This window comes from Ischnura elegans, chromosome 5, assembly GCF_921293095.1.
Source record: "Ischnura elegans chromosome 5, ioIscEleg1.1, whole genome shotgun sequence".
In the NCBI taxonomy this organism is placed as follows: Eukaryota; Metazoa; Arthropoda; class Insecta; order Odonata; family Coenagrionidae; genus Ischnura; species Ischnura elegans.
Genome location: NC_060250.1, coordinates 105,719,080 through 105,736,550, shown reverse-complemented (window position 1 = coordinate 105,736,550; position 17,471 = coordinate 105,719,080). Strand labels below are relative to the sequence as shown.

The 17,471-nt window shown below is 38.9% G+C and overlaps 1 protein-coding gene across 2 annotated transcripts in view; it reads right to left on the bottom strand.

The window, feature by feature from the left end:
* Window positions 1-17,471, bottom strand: part of LOC124159383 (dual oxidase maturation factor 1-like) — a 324,286-nt gene that overhangs the window by 163,088 nt on the left and 143,727 nt on the right. The gene's annotated exons all lie outside the window — the stretch shown is intronic.

Sequence of the window (17,471 nt, the reverse complement as noted above, 5' to 3'; positions counted from 1 at the left end):
TTGTAACAATTTTAATAATAATAATAATACGAATTGGTAAAGGTAAAAAAATGAACACATTCAGTTCGATGACGTAAACAGCGTTAGTGATTGAAAAGAGAAATGGTAACATAAGCAAATAAAGGCAATGTAAATAAATAATTTTATAGAAAATATTAAAAATTAATAATTCTGGATGAAAGAATAAATACATAATCATTGTCTTCAAGCCCTTGTAAAATCTATATTATTGTATGCAATACTACAGTTTATCGACAGCAATACCTTACTGCTAAAGCATATATAAGATATATGGTGGGTGATCCAAATATTTAAAGCCTTATCTATAGCTAAAGTTTTTTTGAAAAGGTACATAGATATTACCTCCGAAATTCATCATTTTCTACTACATATTTTGCCTGAAAGAGATCGGTACAAGCAATGCTACAGTGTTCCCGAATAAGCATAAATTCTATCAGCATTTGCCAATAACTGAGATCAATGAAGATTTTGTACGACATTATTTCTCTTAAATTTCCTTTCGAAAAATTTGAAAAAGGCTAACCGACTTTAAAAACTAACAGGAAATGGAAACTAATCACATTACATGACGAAAGTTATTCTGTTTCGGATACATGTACTTGGACACAAAAGTTTATCCCTGCGTAGTAGTGTAGATGCTCAATGTATAGATGACAGATCTTAAACTACTCATAATCTCTCCAGGAAGCACACACAGTATTGATTTTTCCGGTCCAAACTAATCCCAGAATGTTCCCTAGTTTCCCAGTACAAGCTGAACCTTCTGGAAATATGTTGAATAAGATTCCGGAATATTCACTCATTATGCGGTCCGTCCGACGATGATTATTCGAAGTTTACCCCCTGAGTCACCGTGTCCTTTGAAAATCGGGTCCAGTCAACGGCGCAGGTTGACGAAACGTTGGGAAGGGCATTCAAACCTCATTTGGCGGCCGTTTAAGACTCCTTCCGGGTGTGATCCCCTTGGATGGACGACCTTGTGCCGATTTCTACGACCTCATCGGGCTCACCTAAACACGACGCAAGCGCGTTCAGAGTTCTCCCTTCTTCCTCCAAAATGTTACTTGCTTTGGAATCAATGAGATGAAGGCAATAAAGAGCTGTTCAGAAAACCGTACTGCAGTTTGGGAAATCCATAGTTGATATAGTCTTTGATACACTCGATTTGGAGGTAAGCAAGCAATTCGAAGATCCGAAATACAACCCGATAATAACCCCTTTGATTGATCCTTGACTTCCAAGGTTTTCCCGGATTTCCAGTTTAATGCCTAAAAATAACTCAATTGCTATCATTCAAATTTACTGGAGCAGAAAATTACTTGGATTATTTCCTTAGTTCTCTTTGTATGGATTTGGACGTTTTCTTCACTATCACTGTAAGAGCTAGTTGCCTCTTATATCAATCCTGGAAATATTTCATCATGAAATCGTTCATACCCACTATGTTTCTTAATTATATTCATGGAATCCTATAAGGCTCAGTTGAAAAATCACCATAGCGTATCTTAATTTCCTTAATTTTGGGTTAATATCTCTCATCATTCAATTGCTCCGTAATATGGATTCTTCATGAACCACCGATGAATGTTAGGATACCTGCCAAATTATTTATTCGTCCAGACGAGAGTTAAAGGTGATGGAGAAATTTATTTCATTTCCGCATTTATCCAGATCCATAAGGCTTACATTTACCACTTTTAAGCCTTTTTTATTATTGGAATGACAACATATTAAAATTCAGAATTATTAATACAACTTACAGAATAGTAGTTAAATCTCCTCATTTTATTAAGAGTTAAGTTATTTATCGTAAGTTATACTGGGAAAACTTATAGTAATGATAAAAAGCTGAATACTGAGCGCTCCATTTGATTTTCTTCTCAGGTAAATTTTCATGATAAGTACTTGCAAAATAATTAAGAAGCTGTTCTTAGAAAAAAATTAGACCGATCTTTGGAATGCCATATAAGACTAATTAGGCATTGATAGAGACTGACTGGTCAAAGAATCGTCGGCTATTCCCACGATCGATAGATTCATTAAGTCGGAGATTATTTAAAGAGCACAGGTATACTGAGACGGAAGACGAGGAGCAACGTCATCTGGTCGATGCGAGCGGAGCTTTTTTCGACACATTCGCTTTCCACTGCGAAAGAGAAAACTGTCCCCTGCCGGTCACAGCAGATTCAATCGTTTCACCCGTCGACCTCTAACAACTAGGAGAGAGTTTCGCTCTTCGTGATTAAGCCAACAGAAGGGAGAATCTCTTGGCAAAGAGATTTCGATGACAGATATGGTTAAAGAATCTGTTGAAACGCGAGGATGACGACAAAATGACGAAAGAGCGCATCATCATTGTCGGTAAATGGGACTAATAGAGATTGATTCAACCCTAAGGTTGGTGGAGGTTAAAGTAAGAAGATATTGGGGTGATTCGATTTGAGTTTTCTGCGGAATCACAAACTGTAAAGTCATAAATACATAAAAATAAGCCCTTCGAATTAAACCATATACCCCATCAATTAAAAAAAAATCTATTCACCATGCTATATTTTAGAGAAATTTCATTTAAAAATCATTATTTTTCACAGGATCAGATGGCAGGACGGAGAATGATTTACGCTGCTTGCAAAGAATGTAGTTTACGGCTAGAATATACATTTAATTTTGTCTAAAAAATTACCAACGAGCAATATGAACTGATAATGAACTAAACGCCCCTTATCATGGAAACATATTCCATATCACGCGACGAAAGTTGAAATTGGGATCCAAATACTTTAAATAATTGAATGTTAAGTGATAAACAATTAAGAGGAGTAAATTATAAAAAATAAAGTTACCAATACGTTTACTAATCTCTCATTTTCCCTCGGTCGATCGTTGAAGAATTTACGAACGATATACACGAGTAGGTTATTTTTCAAATAACATGTTGGAAAACTTGGAACTAAATTTTTGTTTGGACACCTGCCGATGCAGTTGAGTGTCACTAACTCGCTACAGCGCGTGCTATCGGGCACGTCATTGTCTGGCGGAGAGAGTGAACGAGCGTCATCGATGAGGCACTTGACGGAAATCTGTTTCCACTGTCGATCGGCCTACATTCGACAGCGAACGCAGCAGAATGCTAAAATATAAAACGAAGCCAGAGTGCCGAGAGGTTAAAAAAAAATGAGGAGCCCCCCCCCGCCGATGGTGTGTTTTGACCCTGACCTATAACAGCTAGCCATACGTGACGCATGACATGCGTGCTAACGATTCGAAAACGAATGGATTAGCTGGAAGCGCGTGCCTATTTCATGGAGTAATGTGACGTCACGGACAACGTAACGCATTAGTGGGATGCCCAAGGAGGAGCGTGACGCTGCGTTCGCATGACGAAACAGTGTGGTGGGTGGAGCAGTAGCCTTGGCTCAAGGTGAAGTTTGATGGTTTAGGCTAAAGAGAAGGCGAGCAGAAGTCCTTCTGCGGTTACGGAAGCTTTTCCCCCGGGGAAGGTAAAAGCCACAGACAAGGTGACTTCATATATCGCCCACCTATTAAACCCAGCAAACTTAGGAAGCGCATTCAATAGCAATCCCCATCGCGAAGATGAAGATTAGAGCAATTACATTTAAACGACACCATTCATACGGGATATGCACTGCGATCGTCAATCTTTTCAGACACTATTCCTAGCATTGTGGCTGTCTTCTTCACTTCGTCGACCGGAAGAAATCAGCTCCAATGCCGGCGAAACTGCTGTCTACAAAAATTTTACACAATCGGTGCATATCCCATAGACCTCTCCGCTGAATTTTCTCCCGAAACCACGAAAGTGTACACAAGGATGATACTCTCGGTATTTAGACACGGAAGGCAGACTATACATAGGTAAGCATATGGAAACATTATATCAGTGGAAATTATGATAAAATACATATTAACAAAGGTAATAACAATAATAATAATACGTCTTTATTGGGCGAGATTGGGACTAGAAAGTCCCATCTTCCATCTAACCCCTCGTCAAACATTAAATTATTGCAGTTAAATACATTGTCAAGTTGCTCTCTGAATTATTTACAGCCAATTACGGCAAAAAACATAGAAGCACGGTTTTCAATCAACAAACAAAATTATAAGTTAACAAAGTTAGCATTTAACGAGAGTAAAAAGATGTGAGCAAACGTGGGAAAAACTTGTAAAAAACCGTCGTCCTTATTGGAAAAAAACCACTACAGGAAAACGCCCACACAAGAAGGGGGCGTGAAAAACCTGCGAAAACCTACTGAGAATGGTAGCATCAGACTTAAACTTACTTGACAAACACCTAATCCTACATTGCATTGAGGTATCACCTTAAGCGTCAACGAATACAAAATATGTACCGATTATTGTACTTCAAGCTTCTATGCAAAATTCATAACGCAAATCCAAATTCCATTTCATCTAAAGAGATGGTAGCCAACGTATTAGGAGATTTCACCTTGCATGCAAGGAAAATTCACTACCTAAGGCTATAAGACAAATAAATATGGAAACTATAGTCAACATAAAAAATACTATAATAAAAATAGGCTTAACCAAGCAAGACTTACACGTAATAAAAGAAAAGTTGAGATGAGCATTAAAAAAAATAAAACTCGAAAAACACCTGCCTTCAGTATGACCTTCGGTTAGCTCTACCCAAAAATTTTCTTCGAATCTTTAAATTCTCCGAGAAGTTGATGCTAAAACATTTGAACTGGAAGGCGAAATGCTAATGATATGTCATTTGGCTAGATTTATTACATCATGAAAAAGCTTCTTCAGCAAATTGGCGCTAATTTTTATCCTAAAAAAAGGAACCCATCTACAAGGCTACCGCTCGTCTTAACGTGTATTTTCCTCTTTATAGTATTCATTCGTTGGTTTTATACCGTCCTTGAAAATTCATCGACTCCGTGGAAGATGCTGGCGATGTTGCGCTGGGCAACGGGAGTGTCTTTCTTTGCAAGGTCTTCGAGGTCTCTCCCTGGGGAAGGCAAGGACAGACTAATTGATTTGACCCCGGGCAGCGTAGCTGGTGGACGAATACGCTGGTCGTCTTTCCAGCTCGAGAGTTAAAACATTCCAGCACATTGAAATTCCCTCCGCCGCTTCACGAATACCAACACGTCTCGATCGGGAGAATGTAAAAATGAAATTGAAACCCAACGACTGTGCCATATGGCTGTTCTCGGTAATTGTTACATACTTTCAAGCGCATTGATATAATATTCATTAGGTGAGACGATTGAGGTCTACGAACTCTATGGATTGACAGTTAAAAGAAGTCTCTAATGGCCGTAAAATTTGGCTACATTCGTTAGTGCAAGAGACAAAAAGACTCGTGTTGGCTTGCGGGAATGGATATGCCACAACAGGGACCAACCCCTGCCTCTCCACCAGAGTACCCTGTTGTGGTGGTTAACGGAAATGTTACTTGCCCGCCAGGAACCACCACAGACACAGAAACTACCCAAATAGATTTCCAAGGCTAACAGGACCTCGCATAGGACACCTGAGATATAACCTGGGGTCCTTTGCCGACCTGATAGGACTTTACTAAGGATTTCAGGCTATTACTAGGCTCTTGCGAGTGCTTATTGCTCTATTTTAAGTGTCGATAATATTTATTGTTTGAATTACTTGAAAATAAGCTTATTTCCTCAATAACGGATAGATTTTATTGCAAATTATGCGCATACTGATAAAAGCCAATTTGGTGTGATATAAGCGAAGCAAACGTGAACCACATGGAAAAATCTTAAAGCTCTACCAAAACTATTGGGGAACTACAGAAAGAGTACCTTTTATGGACTTCATTTGAGCTAATTACGGGGCATCAAATAAGCTACAACCAATTAATTCATAATTAAATATTGAATTACAATTATTTGACTCTTCAATTAAGAAAAGAGATTTTCGAAATCAGTTTTGCTGCCAATGATAATTCTTCAACAGCCACTCCACCTTAATATTTAGTTACCGAATACCTATTTCTGAAAATGGTGGGGGATAGCTATTTTTTGAGGGAGCCATCAAAGGAGCCTTCTCCTAGCATAGAATTGAAAGAAGATAAAAAACTCTACTGGCACGAAAACCACTTCACTGTGATCATTACTATTAAATAATTTCAATAAATACAATCGTAAGACGGGTTCACATTTAATTATAATGTGTAAATATACGTTTCCCTAACTTGGTGTCATTTTTAAGAAAAGATGAGCCGTACTCCTGAAAAATCATATTCCTTGTCAAAGCCATAGTCAGAAAATTTTCTTGCCCTACTATACGACGCCATGCTTAGTAATAAGTACCACGTAAATTCAGGACCAGGAAAAATTAAACATTATAAGTCGTTAACAGAGAGGAAAAAAGAGACATTTTACAGACTGTATGTACCGTTAATCAACTTTGCAAAGGCGTCGCTAAAGCAAGGAAAGCCGTCTGACATTAATGAATTCCACATCACGACTGAGATTGGCTGAGGATCCCTTCACGCCCGTTGACGAGCCCAAGAATGCGCTTTTTCCTCGCCCGTAATGGGAGGCACACTCTTCCGCAGTCTCTTCATCTTTTTCTCTCCCTCGCCCACCCGCCCGTCCCCACCGTGATTTTTTGCGCAACTTATTCCGGACGGAGGGAATGAGACCTTTAGTTTAAGTAGAGTTGACGCAAATGGCAGCTGAGGCGGCAGAGGGCTCAGTCACTTTGTTCTTATATTCTTACAAAATCATCTTGGCGTGCAGGGAGAGAGATTTATGAAAAAGGATGTCCCACCTTGACAATAGGATTAAAAAAAAACACTCTGTAACATTTCCTCTTAACCGTTTACAATCTAATCTTCCCATTTGGGAACAGACGTATAAAAATTCATGAAAATAATATATTATATCTATGATGACATTTATACCTTTTGTTATGTAAATAAAGCATAGAAGTATTTTTTAAAGTGAAGCCCATGACTTATGTATTTATTGGTCGTTAATTATTCCTTTTCAACATTGTTTATCTTCATCACCTCTGTAGTGAGCATGCGGTTTATTCGATATTTTCCCCTACACTCGCTTTCCTGAAACAAATGCTCATTTATTCAAAAGATCAATATTTTTTGGCGTGTTCCCACTTGGGAACATGCCTGAAAACGCATTTAAAAATTTTTGTTCGGGTTTTCTTTCATAATTTCTCTTGATTTGTTGTAACATAAATGGAATTTGTAAAAAATAAACAAAAATCAGTTGGTACCTAAGTTAGTTCGGTCTTTAAGGGGTAAAACATCTTCAAAAGATCTTTGAGCTTTATGAAACGAGAGCTTTGAGCGGGTATCAACAATACGATTGCGATATCTTAGCCATTTTTAGATTAATTGTTGCAGACTATTTTAATCGCATATTTTCGTCCAACCTTAATTATGTAATTTCCTTAAAAATTCATAGTTTAAAATAAAATTTGGAAAAGACTCGATATCCAAGAAAAACTTTTTTATGGCAACTGCAAAGTGCATTCAAAAAATGTTTGCGGCACCACCGCTCAGTAAATAAGGAGAGTTGCAACCCCTTGTTTATGTACGAAAAATCCACAGAGAAAAAAATCGCTGACAAGAACAGGATTCGAACCCGAATCCCTCGATTTTCGGCCGAGTGCTTTAGTCTGTTAAGCCAACGAGACATCAACAAGGTATTATTCCCTGTGGAAATTTGAGGACTATACCCGACAAGGTGGTATGGACTGCTGAGCTTATGATGCCGCAAGCAGTCCAAATCGTGCGCACAGCGCCACAGCCGGAGAGCAAGGCCCGGACTTAGAACACATAGAGGTGTTCGCTCTTGACTATAGTTTTAAGTATACCGGGACTAGCCACGGTGATATCTTAACGAAGTCACCCGCATTGCACAAAATGCGAAAAATCCACAGCGAAAAAATCGTCACCTGCGTAAAGATATCACCGTAGCTTGTCCCAGTGTTCTAAAATTACCTGCGTTATTGGAAAAAAATGCTTAAAATTGTTTCCCCTAGCACCTCCTATAGTATTGCATATTCCGTCTGAAACACCCTGTATACCTCATTTATCATCCTATTCGTCCATTTTATTTTCAGCATAATCCTCAAGCACCAGGTCTCCAGTCATCTATTCTTTTCTAGTCACTTTTTCCAATGCGTTAGGCTTCTGACGCATAGAGTGCCAGTGCCCAACATTATGTAGAGCGCAATCAATGAGACAAGCTTGGAAATTTTATTGAAAATGGCTTTTTTACATTTTTTATTGCCACACCGCCGAAAAAGCGCTATTTGGTCTTAACATCGTTGTTTTCATAACATTCGACAAATAAACGTCTATGCACGAACATCCATGCCGTGGATAATGGCACACTACTCTAGCGGGACTCGAACTCGCGATCTTCCGTTTGGCAGGTGGTGATTTTACCTCTCCGACACCGGGGTTGACGTTCAATTCTTCTCAGTGAAATCTGGGTACGAACATTTGACGCTAATATGAGCAGAAATGCCGAATGGGCCCCCTTAATTTTCTTCCGCAATCCCCATTCGTGCACGGGGAGAGATTTTCATTAAGTAACACCCTATTTCTTCGCCTCAGAGCTCCACAAAGTGTCTGTCCTCCACCTCCTCCTCCGTGAGCAGATCGGATGAAATGCGGGAGGTGAAGGGAGAGGAGAGAGATAAACCTCGACAGTCGCCTCGCTGTCAAGATCATTCCCCCAAGGACGAAACTTTCGCCCGAAATTGCTCTCGCCGGGGGAAGGGGGGAGGAGATCGAGGGGAGGGCATTGAGAGGGGTGGAGGGGGAGAAAGGGGAAGGCGATGGGTGGATGAAAAAGTGGGAGTCGGCAAAATGGAAATGCTGAGAGAAAATATCCTGCTGGGATTCGGAATAGTAATAATCGTGAATACCTGAGGCAACGGAAATGCCTGGACACGAGCTTGGAAGAGTGAAAATTCATGGAGGTAGACAAACGAGGAAAATATGGCATCGTATACATGCTCTCTCCATGACCAAAGGCTAATATTTGCATCCGCGGCGAAGAAAAGTTTTTGCTGGAAGGATGGAAGGCACGCTGTAATTGAAACGAATATAGAAATGTTCCCTAGAATAGCCTGTGACTTTAACAGTATTGTACGTAACTTAATTACAGTATAGTACGTAACTATCCTAGCCTACCCTTGGTTGTAATATTTTTTATTATTGTAGCCTCATGTCAAATTATATAAAGCTTATTGTACTGTACTACTTAAAATTTTATAATTCATGACACTTCTTTGATAAGCCTTTTCGTGGCTTTAATAGTTCCAATTTTAGTGAGGGCAAAAAACGAGGAAGGAGATCCCGCTGGAATTCTGATATAATAATTTTGAAAACACGCGGCAACGGAAATGCCTAAAGTCTTGGTCCGCATCAAGGGATAAAAATTCATGCATTAATGCGAAAATAAACGAAGAAAACATGATACCATATATGTACTCCCTCCTATACCGACGGCCTGTATTTACATCCTCCTTCTTCTTCCTCTAAACCCCTTTTGCTATTAGGCGTCGGGGTCCACCAGCCACTTTCTAAACTCCCTCCTATAGGGGAAAAAATGTAATAAGCGGGTAATACGATTGAATGTACGCCGTTGGTGAAATGAAAATAGAAAGAGTGAGTTGTAGCTTTTCTTAACTCCCTACACGGGGTTTTATGTTGAGCGAAAACTGAAGGTAGATGTTATCTTGGCTTTGATACGATAAATTTAGCTCTCATCAAAACTGCATAATGCTGAAGATCATAAATTTATTTGAAAATGTTGAACATACCTAAAAACTCTTTAACCTGTTTTGCGATAAAAATTTCCAGCGATTTAACTACTCCAAATGTAAGAATTTACTCTTTATTAATACGGGACAACATACAAGGTATCCAAAAGGTACTTGTTTACTTCTTTCGCAGAATAAGTGACTCACGAGCATCAGATGAAAATAAAAATTTCCATTTATCAATGAAATATCATTACTTTATCACTTATTAAAATTACTTTCCTATATTTGAGAAATCTAAATACATTATCCACCGGTAATTGACAACTTTCGTATGAGATATCTTTCATCCCTTATTACACCTCAATGCTATAATTTTCTACTTAATGAGTTGCTTTAAAGATACTTTTACATACTTATATTTTAATTTATTTTGATTTAAATTTGTTTTTTATAAGAAGAATGTTTTTTTATTTACTTAGCTGACAGAAAAATTAGAGTTCCTTGTTCCGTTAGAAACACTATATTTGATCCGACTGGGAACATACTCTCTGTCATATGTCGGGAAAATGTTTTCTGGAACTAATTTACCTTAAAATAATATTTTCTCTCTCTAATTTAAGACCTCAGTAGAGGAGGTTAAAACAATATCATTTAAAAACATAGGATACACAAAAAATGAATCATAAACCTGCAATAATGACTTATACTTGAGGAAACTGCGACGTTATTTATTCCATTCCTTCTCAAAAAAATTTCAAATTTAGTTGTATAACTGCTGCCTCGCATCGCATCGTCCATTACTTTCCTCAGTGAACAGGTCGCTTTCTCCTCAACTATAACTGCGATTAATTTTTTCGTTATTTGGTTGGCATTACGTAACCAAAACGTTTTCTCTCTTATTTCTATTTCCTCAACTCACTGAAAAAATACTCCAGTTACGAATCGAATAAAGAAAAAAGGGGGGCCCAAAACCATCCGAATTTTGGTGGTCGCGGATCTCAGGGAGAAATATAAAGAAGCAGTCACTCCAGCGAGAGTTTTCGCAATTTTTTCCAGAGAGGCACAATATCACTTCCTGGAAAGGAAATCGTGGGTCACGCGTTTTAGCCTCGGTCGAAAATAAGAGAATCCCTGTCGAACACAAAAGACTAGAGCGCTGACAGAGTCATTTTGGAAGAATTTCGTTTCGACACGCCTGCAGCCGCAGAGTCCATGCCCAAAGGTCCGCCATGCACGAGAACTGAGGAGCAGGAAATTTCAAACTGAGCGGTCGAGATATGATATGAATCAGCGGGGGTTGGAATACATTATTAAGAACGGCAAAGCGAAGGACTTCCCGATTGAATGTCCGGAGTTAGATATTATGCGTGGAAAACAATCATATGCTGCATAAAAATATGATAGTTTTGTGGCGAATGGGAGAAAATTATATTCTGAAATTGACCAAAAATGGAAAATATCCAACTGCAGCATCACATACTACCAGTTCTTGGGCGATTCAAAATTCATTCGTCTGCCTTGAAATGCCAGCTATAGCCAGTAAGGATCGTTTATTTCCTTAATTTTACGCTAAAATAAGAAAAATATCATAAGCCCTTAAATGAAAATCAGTTATGTAGCCGGAATATGAGTCGAATGGAGAAATTAAAGGAGTTCTTCATTTACGGTTACTGGACTTAAAATGGAGGTTAATTTTTAAAAACTTATAATTTTTTGTTGGAAAGCACTGGTTAAAAACTTATAGCATTGTATTTTAATAGCTGGGGCCATCTATAAAAATAATAAAATAGTATTTAAGAATATATTGATATTAAAATATATACTATACAAAACGCTAGTATGGTTGACAGGTTCACATTCTTTCAATTTTCCTTCCGTAACTCATTTTTCATTCAAAACTCCTCTCAACAGAAAATCCGCGGGGAGTTAATATCTCCATTAGTCATACAAAAAAGCAATTTCGGAAAATTTTTAATTGTAATTTTCTATAATCTTCCTAACTAATTAACAAAGAGGGGACAAAATTTATTTAAAATCTATGATCAACTCTTTTTAAGGTAAGATATTACTTTCACTATGAAATAATTTACTGACCACAATATGTACTCGATGAGAAAAAAAAGGGATGCTTGAGCTGTATCACATGACAGATCATTCCTGAATGTTTTTAAAAACGATTTACACACTTCGCTCCATAAATTGAGAGGCGGCAATAACTGGAGCGTGTCGCAGGGAACAGGAATTCCCGGTTTCGGCGGAGGGGCCATAAATCTGTCGGCCGGGCCCTGCTCAAATTTCGGCGAGGTGAGTTTTCGTCTGTTCCCTGGGCACGCGCACTATCATCACCTTCGTTAACCTTCCGTGAAAATCAAACGCAAACCGCCCAGTAGGGAGAATGTCTTGATTTACCGGAGGGTATGCATTCAGTAAATGTGGCACACGGGCCTCCAACGTTGTTTTACTTAAATATTTTTTGTCTCATTGTCGATCAGCCAGCAAACGATCCATTTATGTGCTCATGGATAGGTCATAGATGATGATGGTACATGGATATACTTGTATCTTAATTTCATTCCATCGAAATTTTTAATCCAAACTGGGAATTACCCATCACAATATTTAAACGATATGGTATGGTATTTGAAGGAGGCGACCAGCAGCTTAAGTCATTTGCGCCACGAGGGAAGGGTAGGCAAGTAAGGGTGGAGAGAACTCTGGCGTCGGCATCAGCCTGCTCTTAATGAAGGGCGCCTAGGGTACCACGGCTTAACGTCCTATTCGACGGACGATATGTTACGATTGAAGTGCCCTCCACACAACGTTCAAGCAGGGATCGGGCAGTCTCTAAAAATTCTCTGCCACCGCCGGGTATTGAACCCGAGCCCACGGGGTGGGAAGCCAACACTCTAGCCACCACACCAACCCGATCCCCAAATATTTAGACCCTAGTTAAGTAGCTGGTTCTTTATGCCCATTTCAGAGGTATTTTTCACAATCGATTGAGACCATGAAGGTATTGCAAGGCCACAGATGCATTGATGGAACTATTATGATTGGATGGAAAAGTGGTAAAAATTAGAAATAAAAATTACTGTCAATAATGCAGTTCGATCGAACGTAGTGCAATCCATAAAATGCATCCAAATAGGGGCTCAATACTCCGTGGTAGGTGCTAACATCTATGGTAGGTCATGTTATAGTGAGGCAATTTCTCGCATTCAATCTCCCAAGAACTTCCCAAAAGGATCCGCCGGATTTGAAACGGTATCGTGCATCTTACCTTGCACAGGACAAAAATTACATTAAAATATTGCCTCGATAAGACGGTAAGTTAGGGTTACTTATTTTTCCGTAACGTGATTTTTGAAGACAATATTTTTAAAATTTGTTCTTTTCTTCATTTCATTTGCTACTAAAAACACTATTTAGTCTCAAATGGAAAAGTGCCGCCACTCCTAGACATTTACAGAGATTAAAGATCACCTTAAACCATTCCGGCAACGTACCCAAACGATTTCTATTTTATTGAAAGTATGCGTAAATATCAAAGTAAATACATAGAATTTGAAAGTGTCAGAATTCATAAGTTGCATAGGGCGGTGATGAGGCACTTGACATTATTTATTTTATTAGGGCAACGAGAAATTATAAATACTTAACTCAAAAATATTTCTGAATAGATTTGAATCATTGTGAGTCGAGGAAAGAGCGTGATAAATAATTCTGGAAACAAAATTAATGAGACCAAGTGGTAATATTAACTTCGGAACTTCCCGCATGGCGGCGAATATTATGTAAACACAAGTGTCCGACGAACTCGGACTCAAGTTGACCTCGCTCTGAATTCGTTGATAGCGCCACCATGAGAATAGCAGTGGATTTCAGTGGAGAACGTTGTATACGATTTCGGGGGACAGTTGGCCTGGTCAATGGTTGATGGCGCCCCCGTTACATGGCACCCGCATTGGCGGCGAACTCTCGTTGATTGCGATTGGACTCTGCGGGTAGTGACGCAGCGATTGGCCTCCGAACAGGCTCCTGGAGTCCGCTTTCATGGGGTTGACCTTGGCATCTTTCGATAAACCCCTTTGAATTTTAATTGTTCTTTTTTGTTAGTCAAAGATTTGCACCCGTATTTATCAGGTAGTGAAAGCATATTTGACAGTTTGCGCCCTCAATCCGATCTGCGTTCCCATCATACCGAGGTGCGAGACACCATTTTCCTAGTCAGCGATTCCATTAATTTTTACATTGAATATACTTAGATTAGGACCTCCGTTCTAAGAATATTGAAGCAAGAGCTATCGTAGTCAGAAGGGGGAATTCTATTCATGGACCCAATCAGAATGAACCAGAAATGAACATTTAAATAATTAGTACTTAAGAAAAATTAAAACACTGAAGGAAACAATTTATAAATATTAAAAAAAACCTTCCTAAGGTTACCAACGTGACAATGGGCCTTCAATCACGATTTGCATAGATAAATCACGCGAAGCACCAATAATTTGTGGGGAATACAACTTCCAAGTTATTTAATGTATTCAGCGCAGCAGTTGAAAATGCATCAAGCAATGGAGCTATCACACACAATTCCATACTGCCAAGTGCTCAAATGGAAAAATATTCTGTCAAATTTGATGGATATGGCCGCCCCATGATAGCACGAGTTTGCAACTTATAAATACAAAATTATTTCTTTACGATTCAATGTAATAAAAATAGTACTTCACATATTGATAGCTGACAGTTTTACGGCACAGAATGTACAAATAGCTGTAAGTTATCTTCGGTGTTTGAAATTAAATTGTAATGGCTTTCGATATCACTTCAACTTATTTACATCCTTGTACTACTCTTAAGTCTACCACTACCTACGTATCCTTCATAGCCCGAATGGTATCTGCGATAAGACCCTAACATGTTGAGCCATAATAATAGTGATATGGCATCAATTGATACGTAGGTAATCAAATCCCCAAGCGGATAGGTAAATCTGCGTGGGGACTTATTTATCCATGCTTGCACTGCTATTAGGAGTGAAAGCGGAGACTGGAAAATACCACGCATAAAAATCATAATGACGGGAAAAGTCTATAAACAAATAAGCATGCCATTTCCGCATTCCATTCGTTGCATGACTCTGCACTTGCATTTCTCGCAGCAATACATTTTTTCAACTCCTCGTACTAGCCCCCGAGCGCAAAGTTGCATCCCAGCATACGGCTAACGACACCTAATGGTCCTGCATCTGCTACAGTTCCCTAAACGAGTGGTCGAGCCTTTTGCTCAAATTCTCCAGCAATACTATTCCCTTGTATGTACTTAAGAAGAGAGAAGGTTAATTTTGGGAAACTTGGCTAGGAAATGTCACAATTTTAAGATAGTCTCTCCCAGGCAGCTCTGGAATACTTTTAAATTTTTTCCTTGCTACATCGGGGGATTGATGTTTGGAATGGTTTACCCGACGAAATATTGGAGCCTTTCCCAAATAATGGTTGGATTTTAATTACGAGGCTAAAATAATAATAATAATAATAATAATGATAATAGAATTGTGAGGGTCTCTGTGTATTTTTGTACTTTTGTATATTTTTATAATGAAAACACATTGTTACTTCCAGTGTTTTTCATTATTAATCTGGAGCACTTCCACCAAGTAAAAGCTTCAAGTTTCGATTTAACTTTTGCATATTTTTGGATTATACTTTATATAATTTGTTTTCTGGATCACATATATCTTTGTATTGTTTTTTACCACCTGATAACATGATATCTTTCTATTGATCATACCTAATTTTGTATTTTGGGCTATGAATAGTTTTTTACTAGTGTTACCACCCGACCGACTTGTAACTATTTGTTCAATAATAATATTCATACGGAAATGGCAAGAAGAACTTTAAAATATAAAATATCTCATTCTGTCACTTCTGGAATGGTTTAAAGCTAGGTGTATTTGTAAATAAGAATGACATATGGTGAACTGAAATGGAACTTACGAGCAAAATTAGTAAATGCCGACATCGAATATATCATAATTAATATTTTTATCCCAAGTGGATACACTCCCAAGGCCGGAGTGAACATCCGAGGCATTTTCTACCTCAGGAGTGGAAAATAAGTGAAGAGCTGCAGTAATTATGAGCCCAATGACGACTCCGGAGTCAAGATAGGAGCTGAGGAAAAACTGATTTTAAATTCATAATGTAAGTTCAAAATTACAAAATTTCCCACAAACGCTTTCCTTCACTCAACCAATTACTATACCTTTCGGATATTTGTTAGGCATGCATGTGCTTGAAATCGGTCATGTGAATAAAAGTGGTCGTGGATAAATATTTGCAATTGTAAATTCGCAATACGTTGGGATTCCACCTGAAAAAACTCGATAAAATGTTCAAATTTGAGGTAGAGGCACATGTTAAACATGGTCAACTTTATACACCCTGAAAATTTAAAAGAAAAGTATAAGTTTAAAACGTATTATACCTCGTGAAAAATAACCGGGGAAGCGGATTGATATGTCCATTTCAGCATGTAACTTCAAAATTCACGTGAATTCGCGAAAAACTTCAGGTTTCTTCAGGAAAACATACCTATTTTCGACCATTAAATACCTAATCTTGCAGGGAGAAGAATTGCGAGGAAGGGAGTCGAAGCGGTAGCAATTTACAGCTGGAAGGCGCATTTTTCCGCCGGAGGGAGGGACGCTGGAAGTGAGCGGTCATTTCCTAGATTGATGGAGAGAGCAAGAAGACGGGGTCCAGTCTTTCCGACTTCCCCGACGCCTCAGGGGTCGACTTCTCCCCGCCCGCGTGGTATCTGGGGCAAGGCTGCTCTCGCCCCGTCCTCTCTTGATCGGCTGCTCATCGCTCCGTCTCATTCCGCCTCACGCCACGCCGGCCCACGCCTCGCAGTGGTCCAGAGACCCCGAAAATAAGGCGTAGACCCAACACCAATGAGAACCCAAGGGGGGTCCTAAGAAGGTTACAACCACCGGAGTCAGGACCCAGTACTACAACAGATACGCCCGCGCTCCTGGGCAGGGGAGTGGAAGGGAATGAAAAAGCATTGAGGCGCCGCCGCGATAAGGAGACCAACAACACCTCTAAAGTAGGGATAGGAGTGGTAGGGTAGTATAGGAAATACCCTCGCCGCTATGAAATCGACCAGGGCCCACTATTAGCGAAACCATAATTTGTTGTGCCAACGATTTTGGAAGATTTTTCTATAAAAAAGACAAATCCAAAGATCAGATCATTGAATGCATAGAACCAATAATTAACTTTAATTCCCGGCGATTCGACGGGTTGGGAAAATTGATACTGCTTCCAACTGTGTTCGTAGCAGGTCCCTGGGAATAATAATAAACTGGAAAAAGGGTAAATAAGCATTTTTCAAAATTAGATGTCACTACGCGTTATTTCTGATAAAGCGCGTAAAATTAACCTTTTACGATAGAATGAGAACGTATATTACCGAAATTTAAATATAATTACTAAAGAAAAAGAGCCGTATAGTTTCACCTCCACCTTGCTTCGCAAAAACAATTGACATAGGTTATTCTCTCAAATTATAACTTTAAATTGTATACATTATAACGAACAGAAGTTTACACTTACGAAAGTTATGTTTGAAATATGAAGAATATGGAGAAAATATTCGCAAGAAGAAGCTTGGAATGC